Genomic DNA, 15650 nt, shown 5'->3' with positions numbered 1-15650 from the left:
CCGATAATTGACGTAAACCTCATACCTGAATGGAGATATGCGTGAAGGGCGAAATCAGCAAAATGCGCACAGTATGTTTTGGATATAACTTGGCCGCATCCTCACAGATTGCTCTCTCTCTCTCTCCCCGTCGGTTCTAGCTAGCAATCCGGCATGTTCTCGCCGGTTACCTTTTCGCAGTTTATTTCTATGCTGCTTCAATGTTAAAGTTGTTAAGTTTTATATATGTTAAAATGTTTTATTTAAATTTACAAGTTTCCTAAATGTTAATAAAGATAGTTATTTATTTAAACTTAGTGTTATTTATGAAGAAACCTATAACCCGTTCTCGGAAACATTTTCATGTGGAACGCTTTCCTAGAGTTATATTTCTTTTTAGAGTTTAAGTGGGGACTCTAACAAAGATACCAAGTCAACCCCACAAGTGGTGACCCGGACTTAGAAGTTGTGACACCCTTCTGAATCAAAGAATGTGTGTAATTATGGATTACTATTTTTCTTGAACTTGGCTGGCCTACCTGGTACGCAGTGAGTAGTTACTTCTTGGTTAATGTTTCTCTTTTTCAGAGCTGTGCATGTGCCATTTTTATAGGTTTTAATGTTTCTATACACTAGTGAAATTTAAATTTTAACGTATTGAATTTAATTGAATTCTCATGGACTTGTAAATAATTTGATTTTGAATTCATAAAGTACAATGTAAATATGAATTAATGCTTACGTAAACTATTCATATTTTTTCTTGAATAATGTACTAGTTTTTAATACATTTTCAAAGGCACTTAAATTGTTAACTTGATAGTATAATGGCTGAAAACGAAATAGCCAGAGTTGCATTTCGAGCTCCACCCGTTTGGAAAACCGAAATAAATTTATGGTTTCTTCAAGTAGAATCAAATTTTGTGATGTCGGGAATTGAAAAAGAATTAACAAAATTCCACTGCGTCGTTGCAGCGTTAGATATGGAAGTTCTTTCCTACGTAAAAGATATCGTTGAGGTTCCACCAACAGATAATCCATACACGGTTCTTAAGGAACGTATTATAAAACGTTTTACACAATCCGAAAGTTCGCGATTGAGGACTTTGTTACAGGAATTGTATTTAGGTGATAAAAAACCAACACAACTATTACATGAAATGAGATCGTTAGCTGGTAGTCAAATATCTGACGATGTATTAAAAACATTGTTTATTCAGCGACTCCCTATTAATATTCAGCAAATATTATCAATTAGTAAAGACAAACTTGATGATTTGGCTCAAATCGCGGATAAAATAAACGAAGTTTCTTGTTTCGGTACTTCAAGTACAGAACATAATATTTCTTCCGTTGATTTAAAAGAGTTAAAATCTCAAATTTCTGAACTTTCCGAAAAAGTTGAAAAATTGACTTTTCGACAAAAAAGTTACAATGGAAGTAAATTTCGTCAACGGTCTGGTTCTAGGCCTCGTTCGAATTCGAATAATGTCAATAATACTTCGGAAATGCAATATTGTTGGTACCATTTTAAATTTGGTAAAAATGCTAAAAAATGTGTCGGTAAATGTTCATACTCGGAAAACTGAATTCCGCTTCTGTTTCGGTGACGACAGATAGTGGGTTAAAGTTCAGTCGCCTCTACATAATTGACCGAAAATTAGGTTTTAATTTTCTAGTTGATACTGGCGCGTCAATTTCAGTTTTTCCACGCGACCCACACATTCATAAGCAACCGACTACGGAGATAGCAATCTACGCTGCGAACGGAACAAAAATAAACACATACGGTTTTCGTAGATTAACGTTAGATTTTGGTTTAAAAAGGCAATTCAAATGGAAGTTTGTTATTGCTGATGTAGTGCGACCTATCTTGGGTGCAGATTTTTTAGAATTTTTTGGTTTATTGGTTGACATAAAAAATCGCAAATTGATTGATAGTACTTCGAGATTTTCAGCTAAGGGTACACGGGTTCGCGGAAAATCGTTAGGTTTAACTACGATTTGCGGAAATACTGAGTATCATAGACTTTTGTCAAAATTTCCCGGTATTACAAATCAATCTTTTCTAAAGAGTCCTAAAAAGCACAATGTTACTCATTCTATCATTACAAGAGGTCCACCGGTTTGTGCAAAGGCTCGTCGTTTAGCCCCAGACAAACTTAAAGCAGCTAAAAAAGAGTTTGACATTCTTATAGAACAGGGTATAGTTTCTCCTTCCAATAGCCCATGGTCTAGTCCCATTCATTTAGTTAAAAAAAAGAATGATGAATGGCGGGTATGCGGTGACTATCGAAAGTTAAATTCGGTCACTTTAGAGGATCGTTATCCCATACCGCATATTCAGGATTTTTCATCTGGCTTAGCTGGTAAAACTATATTTTCAAAAATTGACCTGGTAAAAGCTTACCACCAGATCCCATTAGACGCGGATTCAAAATCTAAAAGTGCGGTAATAACACCTTTTGGTCTTTACGAATACAATTGCATGTGTTTTGGATTATCAAACGCAGCGCAAACTTTTCAAAGGTTTATTGATCAAATCCTAAGCGGATTAGATTTTTGTTACGCATATTTAGATGACGTGTTAGTCGCTTCCGCAACTGAAAGTGAGCATATGATGCAATTGGAACAAATTTTCGAGCGGTTGAATTCGTTCGGTATTATTTTAAACGTCGAAAAATGCGTGTTCGGCCAAAAGGAGTTACAATTCTTGGGATTTCTTGTTAATACTCAAGGTATTTCACCTCTACCTGATAAAGTAACTGTTATTCAAAATTTTCCCTTGCCAAAGACTGTTGAGGAATTGCGCCGTTTCTTAGCTATATTAAATTTCTATCATAGATTTTTAAAAAACGCTGCTACTATTCAGGCCCCCCTACACGATCTTTGTAAAACTAAGAAAAAAAGGGATAAAACTCCGATCACTTGGTCAGAGGCAAACATTAAAGCTTTCGACGCTTGTAAAGAATCCGTTGCGAATGCGGTAACATTAGCGCATCCGATAGTCAATGCGGAAATTACATTAATGGTAGACGCTTCAGATATTGGCATTGGAGCAGTTTTGCAACAGATTGATAACGATATTGTACAACCTTTAGCGTTTTTTTCACGCAAACTTACAACTACGGAACGTAACTATAGTACATATGATCGTGAGTTACTTGCAATTTATAGCTCTGTAAGGCATTTTAAACATATGTTAGAAGGACGAAAATTTTGCGTTTATACTGATCACAAGCCATTGACGTACGCGTTTTGTAAAAATAATGGTAATAACTCGCCTCGACAAGTAAGACACCTCGAATACATTTCTCAATTTACTACAGATATACGTTTCATTTCGGGAAACGAAAATTTAGTGGCAGACACACTTTCCAGAGTTTCTGAAATTCATATATCTGATAATATTAATTATGAGGAAATGGCACGTGCACAGTCTTCTGGAGATGAGTTGCATGAGGCTAGACGATCAGAGGTTTTGAAGCTCAAACCTTTCGTATTCACGCCAGATGGTTTAGAACTATGGTGTGACACGTCCACTGGCAAGGTACGCCCTTACGTACCTCAAGCATTTCGAAAAGTAGTTTTCGAAAATCTTCATAACTTATCTCATCCAGGAGTGCAGTCAACTGTTGACTTGATCCGACAAAGATTTGTCTGGCATTCCTTAAAAAAAGACGTCTCGGAGTGGACAAAATCCTGCTTGCAGTGTCAGAAGTCTAAGGTTCAGCGACACACAAAGTCTGAACCTGGTATTTATCCTCTTCCACGATGTCAGTTTAGTTATGTCCACATAGATATAGTAGGTCCATTACCTCCATCTAAAGGATACAGGTATTGTCTGACATGTGTTGACAGATATAGTCGATGGCCAGAAGCATTTCCAATGCCAGACCAGACAGCAAATACAGTGTCTGAGAATTTCTTTTCTGGGTGGATAACTCGCTTCGGAGTACCAGATGTAATAGTGTCCGATCAAGGCACACAGTTCGAAGGCAATCAGTTCCAAGAATTGGCTCGATTTCTTGGGTGCGAAAAGAGACGCACCACAGCATATAATCCCGCATCAAACGGAATCGTAGAGCGATTTCACCGGCAACTCAAGAACGCTATCAAATGTCACTCTACTGACCGCTGGAGTGAAGTTCTACCAGTAATTCTTTTGGGCATTCGTTCCAGTTTGAAGCCTGATATCGGCGTTTCAGTAGCAGAGTTAGTTTACGGCTGTTCTTTAAGACTGCCTGGAGAATTTTTTAGATGCCATACAACTGATTTACCACAGTATCATGATTTCCTAAAGGTTTTACGGGAATATATGAACAGATTGCGTCCTGCTCCAACATCTCGCCACTGTCACAAAGACATTTTTGTGCATAAGGATTTATTATCGACAAGTCATGTTTTTGTTAGACAAGACTGCGCGCGCAAGCCCTTACAGCAACCATACGATGGACCTTATGAAGTGTTACAGCGTAATGAAAAATTTTATCAGCTCAAAATCAAAGGTAAAGAGGTCAACATAGGTATTAACCGCCTAAAACCAGCTTACAGTTTGAGTGGAGTTGACAATGCCAGAGAACTCCGTTCAAAACGCACTGTCCATTTTTTATTACCTTGATGCTTGCATATCGTGTTATGGTTGCATGCACAATTTTATGGTTATAACTGCATACATGGTTACTGTTACATTGTTGTAATTGTTTTTTTTTCGTCTTTCAGACTGGAGGGGGAGTACCTGTGGCGTTGCGGTCTGAAATGCAAAGTCCGAATTACGAATCTCTGACGTTGGACTACGTCGCTCGCAGCCGATAATTGACGTAAACCTCATACCTGAATGGAGATATGCGTGAAGGGCGAAATCAGCAAAATGCGCACAGTATGTTTTGGATATAACTTGGCCGCATCCTCACAGATTGCTCTCTCTCTCTCTCCCCGTCGGTTCTAGCTAGCAATCCGGCATGTTCTCGCCGGTTACCTTTTCGCAGTTTATTTCTATGCTGCTTCAATGTTAAAGTTGTTAAGTTTTATATATGTTAAAATGTTTTATTTAAATTTACAAGTTTCCTAAATGTTAATAAAGATAGTTATTTATTTAAACTTAGTGTTATTTATGAAGAAACCTATAACCCGTTCTCGGAAACATTTTCATGTGGAACGCTTTCCTAGAGTTATATTTCTTTTTAGAGTTTAAGTGGGGACTCTAACAAAGATACCAAATCAACCCCACAGGTTCAATAGAATAGAGGCGAATAAAATGTTAACTATTATTAAAATATTTAATACAGTTGAAAGACATTTAAAGAATATTCAATGTTATTTTTAATTTCTAACTAGGATATCAAGTGCAGTAGTAGAATATGTTTTCGGTGTCTTTGAGTAGCAAGTTAATTGTGCTTTTGGGTGTTTTTAAGAAGTAAGGAGAAATTTGAAGAAAATTCAAAGCTCTTAAAGCAACATATTCTTTACTTTTAGAACTGTGGTGTTCGAAACTTATGCTCTGAATTGCTTAAAATGTCTCGTAAAAGTTTAAATGAATCTTCGGTTAATTTATAAATAATTGATCTTATTTTAAAAAACACGATTTTTTATTCTTGAAACATAATGCTAATTTTTTGAGCAGTTTATTTCAGCAATGTTAGTTATGTCGGGATATAATTGCACACTTTAAATATGAGCTTTGGCTGAGCAAATAATTTGGGTAATCGTGAAGCAAATATAGTTTTTATCTCATAAATGTTTTGAAACTAAAAATTTCTCTTTTTGTCTTTTCCCAAAAATAAGCACGTTTATATTCTTCAAATGACAATTTTGTGTTTTCCATTTTGAGCTAAACATCATTAACCGTATTGACTCTAATTAGCTGAAATGCACTAACTGGATTATAGATTTCAACTTTGATATATTTTTAAAATTCCTAACTAATAAAATATTAGCCCATTCCCTTCTTATATTATATTATTAATATTATATTATTAATATCATTTTATAAATATTAACGCCTTCAAGACCATCAAATGGGAAAAAAATGCTTCTCCAGGCTCCAAATTCTGAGTTTATACGTAATAAGAGAACTCATACGTACTAATAGGAAATGTAATACGAGAGTACGGTATTGAGATCCCGTTTGTATGATTTTGGGCAGCTTGAGCCAGAAAGGCTAGTTTTATATTAAACACTGTGGGCCGAGAAGGAAGAATCTCGCCATCACATGTATGTGATCATGATCTTAAAGATGTAAATGCATATAAAAATTTTAAAATTTTAATTAATTAATAAACTTAACGTACTGCAAAATGGAAAAATATGAAAAAAAATTTATTTCCAGAAAAAAGAACTTAAGGCTACCATTTACCTTATAAAGAGTTCGAATTGAAGATGCAAGGAGTAACGCATATGATTATGATAGTTTAACGAAGTGAAGTTTACGAGTTTTGGCTCATATTTGGTAAGGACCATTGGTAAAATTTATACTATAATATGGTTTTATTACCATGCTATGGGAAGTAAATATCTGCTGTAAGTATAAAAAGAGCTCGGTTATTTTTACCGACGTGCTTTGGTATTGATTTTGGTAAAATTAACAGTGACATAAGGTTTTATAATATGTGATGAAATTTGGTAATTTTATCTTGGTGCATGGTATAAAAAAACCATTCATTCTATAAAATTTACTTTTCTGTTTTGCAATTTTACTGAATGTGTTGTAATAAGAACTATAATTTTGAAAACCCAAAATTCCGGCTAGCCGTTACCTTATGAACTGAAAAATAACAAAATTAATAGTTTAAACACATTAGGTTTTGGTTCTATTAACCAAAACTGTGCGTTTTTTTTACCAGAAATGTTATTATTATTATACAAGTACGGTAATTTTACCAAGATTTTTTTTACCGTGGTATACCTTTGAACTACCAAGTTATTTTGTTCTGAAAAGGATATATATTTCTTTATATTATTATTTATTTACTTAGTTTGGTAGTTCATATGAGAAAAACAAAAGAATTCTTAAACATACATTGCGTAACTTTTAAGTACGTCGTATTTTGAAAGAGAGTTATTAAATATAAAACAAGATAAGTTTCGTAAAAGTTCGAGATAAGTTCAGTTTTTTCGTAAGAGTTGCTTTTTATGTCGAAAGGTTTAACCCTAATGCGAATAAAGCTTATGCTGGATAAAAGAAGAAAAATCTAAGTATTTTCTGTCAACTATATTACGTATTTAAAAAAGTCCTAAACGCTGAGCGTTAGTTTTTAAGAATTTAAAAACAGGAAGAAAAAAAAAGAAAGTATGATCATCTTGGGAAATTGGATTAATATTGATCTCTTTAAGTTTAGGATTTAAACATATTTTTTTTTACGTTTGTTTTTTTCCTAAAATTTATCAAAATAATTTTTTTACCACTTTTTTAAAAATTTTTTTTTTAAAAGAAAGTAAGAGTTATGTAAAGACTACTAAACAAACTAAAAGAAACAATCTAAAAGAAAAAAAATGCCTTAAAATACGTATGATTTAATAAATTTTGTTTATTATTAACAATGCATTTTACAGTTTAAAAATTTTGATTAAATGATAGGAGTTAGAGCATAAACAGTTGTTTTTAATATGTGTAAATACAATAATTGTTTTATGTATGTGTAGATACCTAAATAGAAATGGATGTCTTATAAAAACAATGCATACCCAATGATTTCTCGCTTATAGTTCGAAAGTTTAGTTAAATGAAATTATTTTAACTGAAGTTCAGACAGTTCTTAAAAATTATTAAACACTTTATAGCAGAAATATTAGGTAGTTTTCAGATACTTTTAAAACAGTTTTTAGCAGAAATATTAGGTAGTTTTTAGATATTTTTAAAACAGTTTTTAGTAGAAATATTAGGTAGTTTTCCAATACTTTTAAAACAGTTTTTAGCATAAATATTAGGTAGTTTTTAGATATTTCTAAAACAGTTTTTAGCAGAATTAGGTGTTTGATGATTATAGTGGTTTCAATTTGATTGTCTTCCCATATTTTTTTGTGTAATATTTTCAGACTTCGCACGTAAATGATTAGCATGTTAATTATATGTTTTAAGGAGCACAAAACACTGGACTATTTTAGGCACTGTAACACTTATATTTTTTATATTTGATGCTAGACGATTATACATTGTTAGATTGACTCCTGATCATTTTTTCGTCATATTTGTATACTGCGTACATAGCACTCAAATACGTTATTTATGCATTTTAAGAAGAATAAAATATCGGAATATTTTAGGCGCTGGTATATTCATAGGAATTTTTATTGTTTACACTAGACAATTGTAATTGGTATCTCTTAAATTGATTGCTCATATCTATTAATTATATTTGTACACTACGTACGTAATAGTCTGGTATGTTAATACTACGTGCACAATAGTCTGGAATAAAGAATTTAAGGATTGTTTAACATTATTTTATATAAATTGATAACTTACTACATTAAAATGATGTACGCAATGCATAAAGGAAAACTAGATAAATCAAACCATCGCCTAAGTAATTGAAAAAATAAATAAATATTTAGTTAATATTTAAATAATTAAAACATTTTGTTTTAATTATTTTTGTTTAATAGCGCTTCCTTCAAACTATCAACATTGTAATTATTTCGGTAGTGTAATACCAAATATTTGAAGCAGTTTAAATAAGTTTAAAATATTTATTATTTTAGACATTTATGAAAATGATGGTACACAAATGATGATGAAACATAATTCAATCATAAAATCATAATGAATCATAAATTCAATTATAAATCAATAAAAAAATCATAAATTCTAAATGTCAATTATAATTTTTGATATTTCAACATATTTTATCTTTTACAATTGGTTTTCAAACAGTTGATGCAATTTAATTTTGTGCTTATCGATGCTTATGTTCTCAGCCTTGTAATTTTGAATTTAACTCAGAAGACAAAACCTGAATCAATCATTGAATTATCACATTTATTTCAATCAGTTTCCTGGCAAATTGTTACAACCATTTATTTTGAATTTCTCAACTCTTGTGTTTCTGTATCATAAAAAATATTTGTTTTAAAAATAATGAAATAGATGATACTTGAAATTTAAATTTTACACAGCCTACTCAATTTGAAATTATTATTCACATTTAACGAGAAAGGTTTTCAAATGGTTTTAACAAAAGATATGAAAAAGAAGTAGTTAATGAGATATCTCATAAAGAATTGGAAAAGACATATCCTCACTACTCTCTAACGTATGAAACGATAAGATAGTACTACAAAGCTAAGAAGATTACAAGAATAATAGCTTAAACTTTCAATTTCTCCCTTATCATTAAAACAATATAGTAAAAGATAGTATTTTTGTTTCATGATGAATGGTATTTGTTCAAAGTTATTTTACTTTAATAGAACTTAAAAAGTTTCTTAGAGAATAATTATTTTCCCTTTAAAGGTGGATCATTATAATAGTTTTGAATAATTGTCTTAGCTTTCTTTTCGGGCCAATTTACAAAAATGGCAGATAAAAGGAACAGTTTTTTTCTATATACCAAGAACATATTTTATCAAAAAATTAATAGAATGATTTTATTTGCATAAAACATTACTCTTTATTTGATTTCATCATCGTTTTCAGTTTTGCTAATGCTTATGAGTTGAAAAGATATAATGTTATTTTTCATAATTTATTTCTTGTCACAAGAGACTGAAGCGGTAAGATATTACCTGATTGGAAACTTTACTATCTTCAGAAATAAACAAATATGAAATAACAGTCGACATATTTCAATCGCTTCAAAAAAAGGCACCCATTTTCAAGACTTGCCATACGTGAATGCAAAAAAAAAAAAAAAAAAAAAAACTGCTGTTCTTTACATTCACGTCTGCTGTTGAAAATGGGTGCCTATTTTTGAAGTGCTTGAAACATGTCGACCGTTATTTCATATTTATTTATTTTTAAAGCGATGGAAGTTTTCAATAAGGTAATAACTGTTTTAATGCCTTAAATAATTAATGTTGTAAAAAATAGAAATGCAATTAACTGGAAAGTGACCATCTTATTATTATGAAAAGTTCAAAAGTTGTTTCTGTCACAAGTCACAAAAAGTAGCAAAAAATAGATCAGTAGATTATTAGTAAAAATTTCGCATATAATGTGATATTATGTGAAAAATATATAAATATGAAAACTGTAAAAATAAGTTGCCTTTTAAATATAAAAAGTTTAAAAGGAGGGAAAAATAACAAGATTATTTCATGTTATCTGGTTCACGAAGAACTATTTATTTAAGGCTGATAAAAATATTTACTTCAAATATTCAGTATATGCTTAAAAATTGATTTACAACAATTATCAGTCAAGCTCGAAGCTTATATTTTTCTAGAATTTGAAAGACAGAAATGGAAAATGGAGTTTTTAAAGTTACAGTGTTATAAATTTCCATAAAAAATGGTTAAATGGAAATTTATTAAATTGTTATTTTACCATATTTAAACAAAACAGTCAAATGACTATATAAAGATGGTATTCAAACTGTTAACTGAGAGAAAACCGTTTATTAACTGTTTTCACCTAATACGATTAAATAACCAGAATTTTATCGCACCAACTAGTCCCACCTAATGAAACCACTTAGTTCGGAGTGGATGGTTACATATTATAGCTGAGAGCTTATATATCTGATAATTTCATGACACACAGTACGGGGGTCGAGACAATATTTGCGCTGACAGCACAATATTTCCTTCCCCACATGAAAAGTTTCTAGTGTCCTGTACTCCCCCATTTGTAATCCGGTACTTTAGAATAAGACACCATTCACGTATTGATGACAACACCATAAAGCTACTAAACTACTACTTTCTTGGCCATAGATGGCGCCACTGGAAAAACAAGAACTATCGCACCTCCTCTGCCTAAACAGGCATGCGTCAACAACAACACTAGTAGTTTATGTATTAAGTTAAAGCAAAACAAATCATTAGATTTAACTTTCTTATTTATTAATAAATTCAGCAAAAATTGATCATTAAATGTCAGAAAATTGTATGCTTTTTGATGCAGAATAAACTTGGTTTTTATTTTATCGATAATAAAACAATATCATGAATTTACATAAGTAATCCTAAAATTACTTACAACATATTTAAAGATTTCTGGAATAAGACAGTTACGAAGTCAATTAAAAAAGAAATTGGTTTTAAAATAAATCTAACAAGTTGCATTTAGCCAGTAAATTAATGTTTAAATTTCTAGCAAATTATCTGAATCAAGTTGCAGAACAACAATAACAATACTTTTTAAAAAATTTTTTTTCGAGAATTTCGTGAAATCTAAAATAATTTATTCTGAAAGATTCTTCTGTGTATTCATATGTACTTCTTGGCACTGCAATTTAGACTTATCAACTGAGTATTATGATAAGAGTTTGATGGCTTGAGTTACTGATAAACCTAGAATTTTTTAAGAACCCAAACAGGTAATTAATCAATGAATTCAGTTAACCATACAAGTATTGCTTGATATTATGTTTAAATAAGTTTATAAAGAGTTTAACTGAAAAAATTGAAATTTTGTGAATAAAATTATCTTAAATATAGGTATAAAATTTAGAACTTATAATTAAATATCATATTATTAAGTAATTGCTTAAAATTTTCATTAAATTGTGCAACTGATAATATAACAGTTAACAATAAAATATAGAACTCAATATTTAAATGTTAACTCTAAATTAAACAAAACCCAATATTACTAGCAAAATAAGGATTAAATAACTTTTTGTGTAACCTAAATACATATGGCTTAAATAACAGTCAAATTCTTCTTTTTTATTGGATATTTAATCATTAGAAAATATGAGGAAATTTAAATTATGTTTTGAAAATTAAACATAATGCTCTATAAAAAATTAACATAAAGTAAAATGACGTTCATATTATTATGAAAAGCAAGCACTATTAATAATAGTTGTTGTCCAAAAATGACGGAAATTTAGTATGGTATTAGATGAATGTGGCAATTTATCATTTGAAAATAATGAACATTATCTAATAAAATAACACAAGACAGTAGGTTTTGGTACGCTAAAAAAAGATGCAATTTGAAATGCTCCTAATTCTCGTATGAAGAGGAGTGTGAATATCTTTTGCCCTATTTGTCTTCATTATATATTTATAAAATTCTTGCAAACTAATAAAATTATGCAAATTGGGAATCACAAATAAACAATTAAGTAAAAAAAAGGAATTAATGTTAATGAAATTTCCTGACTTATTAGCAAGAAAAGTGAGATATAAAATGTCTTAAGCTTTAATGCATATCATAATATTTGAAGGTGCTATCTCTAATGAAGGCTTATCACTTCTCATTATTTTCTCCAGCGCAGACACAGATCTTGAGATTTTTAGCTCAGCCCGCTTGTGGTGATTTGACTGATATCTTTTAAGTTTTTTCCTTCTAAAAATTAATTTAAGACGCCTTATAATTTTACTTATTTTTCATTCTTATTAAGGACACAGAACAATATACATTAAGGATGTTGATTACGGGACACCAGATAAGTCAACGTCAGCCATGAGAATGATGTAGCTAATAGAGCTGATGTATGTTTCAAAATAATTCATGCAAATATGTTTAGAAATCAAATTTGACATCAAATGTGTGTTGAATTTTTTTTTCAATTTAATACTTGTTCATTTTTTTATCGTTATGTTTTAGTAAAAAGCAAATAAATTATTCAAAAAATATTTTAGAGAAAAAATTTGAAAAAAAAAAAAAATCCCGTTCCTTTGAAAAAAAAGGTACAAAAAAACTCCATCTTTCAAGGAAATCCATTTATGTTATGACATTTAACTTTTATAAATGTCAGAATTTAGTTCTTCTTTCTGTTTGTCTGACAACATAGAATCATTTATAATCGTTTTGTTAGAAAACCATATGTTATAATTTCCTCACAGAAGGTAAATCTGATCTGATTTCTTTTTTTAAATACTTTTTTAATATTTTTTTCCTTAGAAAGAGAGAACAAAATTAAAAATGTTTACGAGACAAATTGTTTATGGTCTATTGTGATTAGTTGATTTAAGGAAATTGATTTATCACAAATCATATCCCTGATATTTTATAAAATTCGTTATTTGCTGCAATTAAAAATAATAGCTGAATGAGAATTTCGTGATTAATTTTTATACCTAAAAGTATTTAAAAGAAATAATTTCATATATTTGTCCCCATATTGTTTGCATGTTTCAATAACAAGCAAAGTTTCAGATGTTAAAAACACTTAATTTCAGTGAAATATTACATGAATTGAGTTTTTTACTTTCAATTTTTAGTATTTTTTTTTATATTTTCTTAACTTTAAAGGGCAATACTTGTCTGAGACAAAAGAAACTTGAATTTTTTAGTTTATTCAATGGTGATAGTCATTTAATAATTAAGTCATTTATTTATTCAAATTAATATTTAACTTTAATGTAAGAGCTGTTCGACTTTACCATTGTTTTTTTATACTGGCAATTTTTAGTGCGTTCTGATGCATTTTGTCTATCATTTTATTATACAAATTTATATATTTAATTACCTATTAAAATAATACGTTTTTACTGTTAAAGTATATTAATTTAGCTTCGTTATGCTGATATAGCTTTCAGTTTGAATGCATGCAAAAAGAAATAAAATTTAAAAAAAAATAATAATATTTCTTTCAAAACGTTGATTTTTTTATCATAAAATTTTTAAATTAGATCACAAATTAACTGAATTAAGTTGACTCGAAAATATATGGTAAAATTCATGAAAAAAATAAGTAGATTTCTGGAAATTATTAACATACTTGTTTTTGTCATAAAAACTATAAAATAAATATGCGAAAATTATTTCTAACGATTTATTTCGTTTTAATGCAGAAGTGTTTTAATTTTATAGTTCAGTTTGCAGGTTGTTAATTTTGATATTAATTTAAGTAAATTTTAAAGTTACTAAAAAGTTAATTTTAATTAGTTTCACAAGCATATTGAAGTCGATACTCGATGCTATGACAACCGTTGTCTTAAACACTTGGACAGTTTAGGCTGAAAACCTGGATTTAAATTTTCGAGAATTTTATGACATAAAAGCTTTTTATACCAAAACTAATTTTTTGATTGAATGCTCAGAATCAAATTAAATTAAAAATTCAGGATTCAAATTCACGGGAAAAATGAAGTGAATCATAAAAATTTTCTTACATCCTTTACTGTCTGTATGAGGAATAAACAAATGATAGTGATAAAACTGAATAATTGTAATGTAACATTACTACATAACTGTAATGCAATAGTAACTGTATCATACCTGTAATGTAACATGTAACATAACTGTGATACAAAAATAACTGTATAGTGACAAAACTGGAATGCATCATTTAAAATTCAAAAAGCTCGCATACATTCACAAATTAAAGTGAAAATTCAGGATTCAAATTCATGGGAAAAAGGAGGTGACTCATAACAGTTTCTAACATCATTTACTGCCTTATAAAAATAGAAACATTCTCAGTTCTATTAAAAGAATATTATAGTTTCATTCATTTTGTTACACATTCATTAGTTTACTTAACGTGTGGCTGTTATTAAGTTGAAATTAAGTTTAATTTTATTCAGAATATCAACGTCAGTCAACAATTTTATAAAAACTCAAACTTTGAATTATAGGAATCTGTAAAGTAAAAACCTAGAAACATATTTGCTTCCAAAAAATATTTAATCAAAAAACTTATCTTTCGAAACAATAGCCATAATAAATTTTTCTTATTATATAAAAAAATATTCAAATGAATTTGAGCATGCATGATAAAAAGTACGGAAAAAACTATAATTCCAAGAGATTTTTTAAAACTTAAATAACGTAAATAACAAAGACAATTCAAATGGTTTACCTTATTTTAATGTACTGTATTTAAAGTTCTTAAAGTAAGGGACGAAAATGAAAATTCTTTACTTAAGTTTGGGAAATATTCTTCCATTTTTCCCATCTCACTCATTTTAAACATTTTACTGGAGCAAATATTGTTACCTCGAAATAAAACAGTTTCAAATCGATATAGATTTTTAGATTTTTCTTTTCTCTGTTTTCGATACTTTTAAATGCAAATGAGTTGATTTTATTCTTTGTTCCTTAAGGCAACAAACTTTAAACGGCTTTCAAAAGCGCATCAATCACTGGAGTGAAAAAAAATTATATTCAATTTTAAGTTACTGGAGAATTTGCTTTGCTTGTATCTTTTATAAACGTTGAAACTGTTACGGAAATTTGGTTAGAAATATTTATTCTTCTACGTTATTCAAATATTCAGAAAACATTTTTAAGCTACAAGCTATGAGGAATAAACAAACGATAGTGATAAAACTGAATAACTGTTATGTAACATTACTACATAACTGTAATGTAATAGTAAAGCAACATACCTGTAATCTAACATGTAACATAACTGTAATATAACAATAACTGTGATGTGACAAAGCTGGAATGTGACGTTTAAAATTAAAAACACTTATGGTGTTTCATATTTTTAAATATAAATAATTTTACAGGTTGCTTACGCTTTTTAATGATATACAAATTAAGCGGTATAATAATTCATATTTTTATACGTCTTTCACAGGTTTTTGAAACAATTAAATTTATACCA

Source organism: Parasteatoda tepidariorum, chromosome 5 (assembly GCF_982258835.1).
Source record: "Parasteatoda tepidariorum strain Cologne lab strain chromosome 5, Ptep-v5.0, whole genome shotgun sequence".
NCBI lineage: Eukaryota > Metazoa > Arthropoda > Arachnida > Araneae > Theridiidae > Parasteatoda > Parasteatoda tepidariorum.
Note: the sequence above shows the minus strand (reverse complement) of the source record.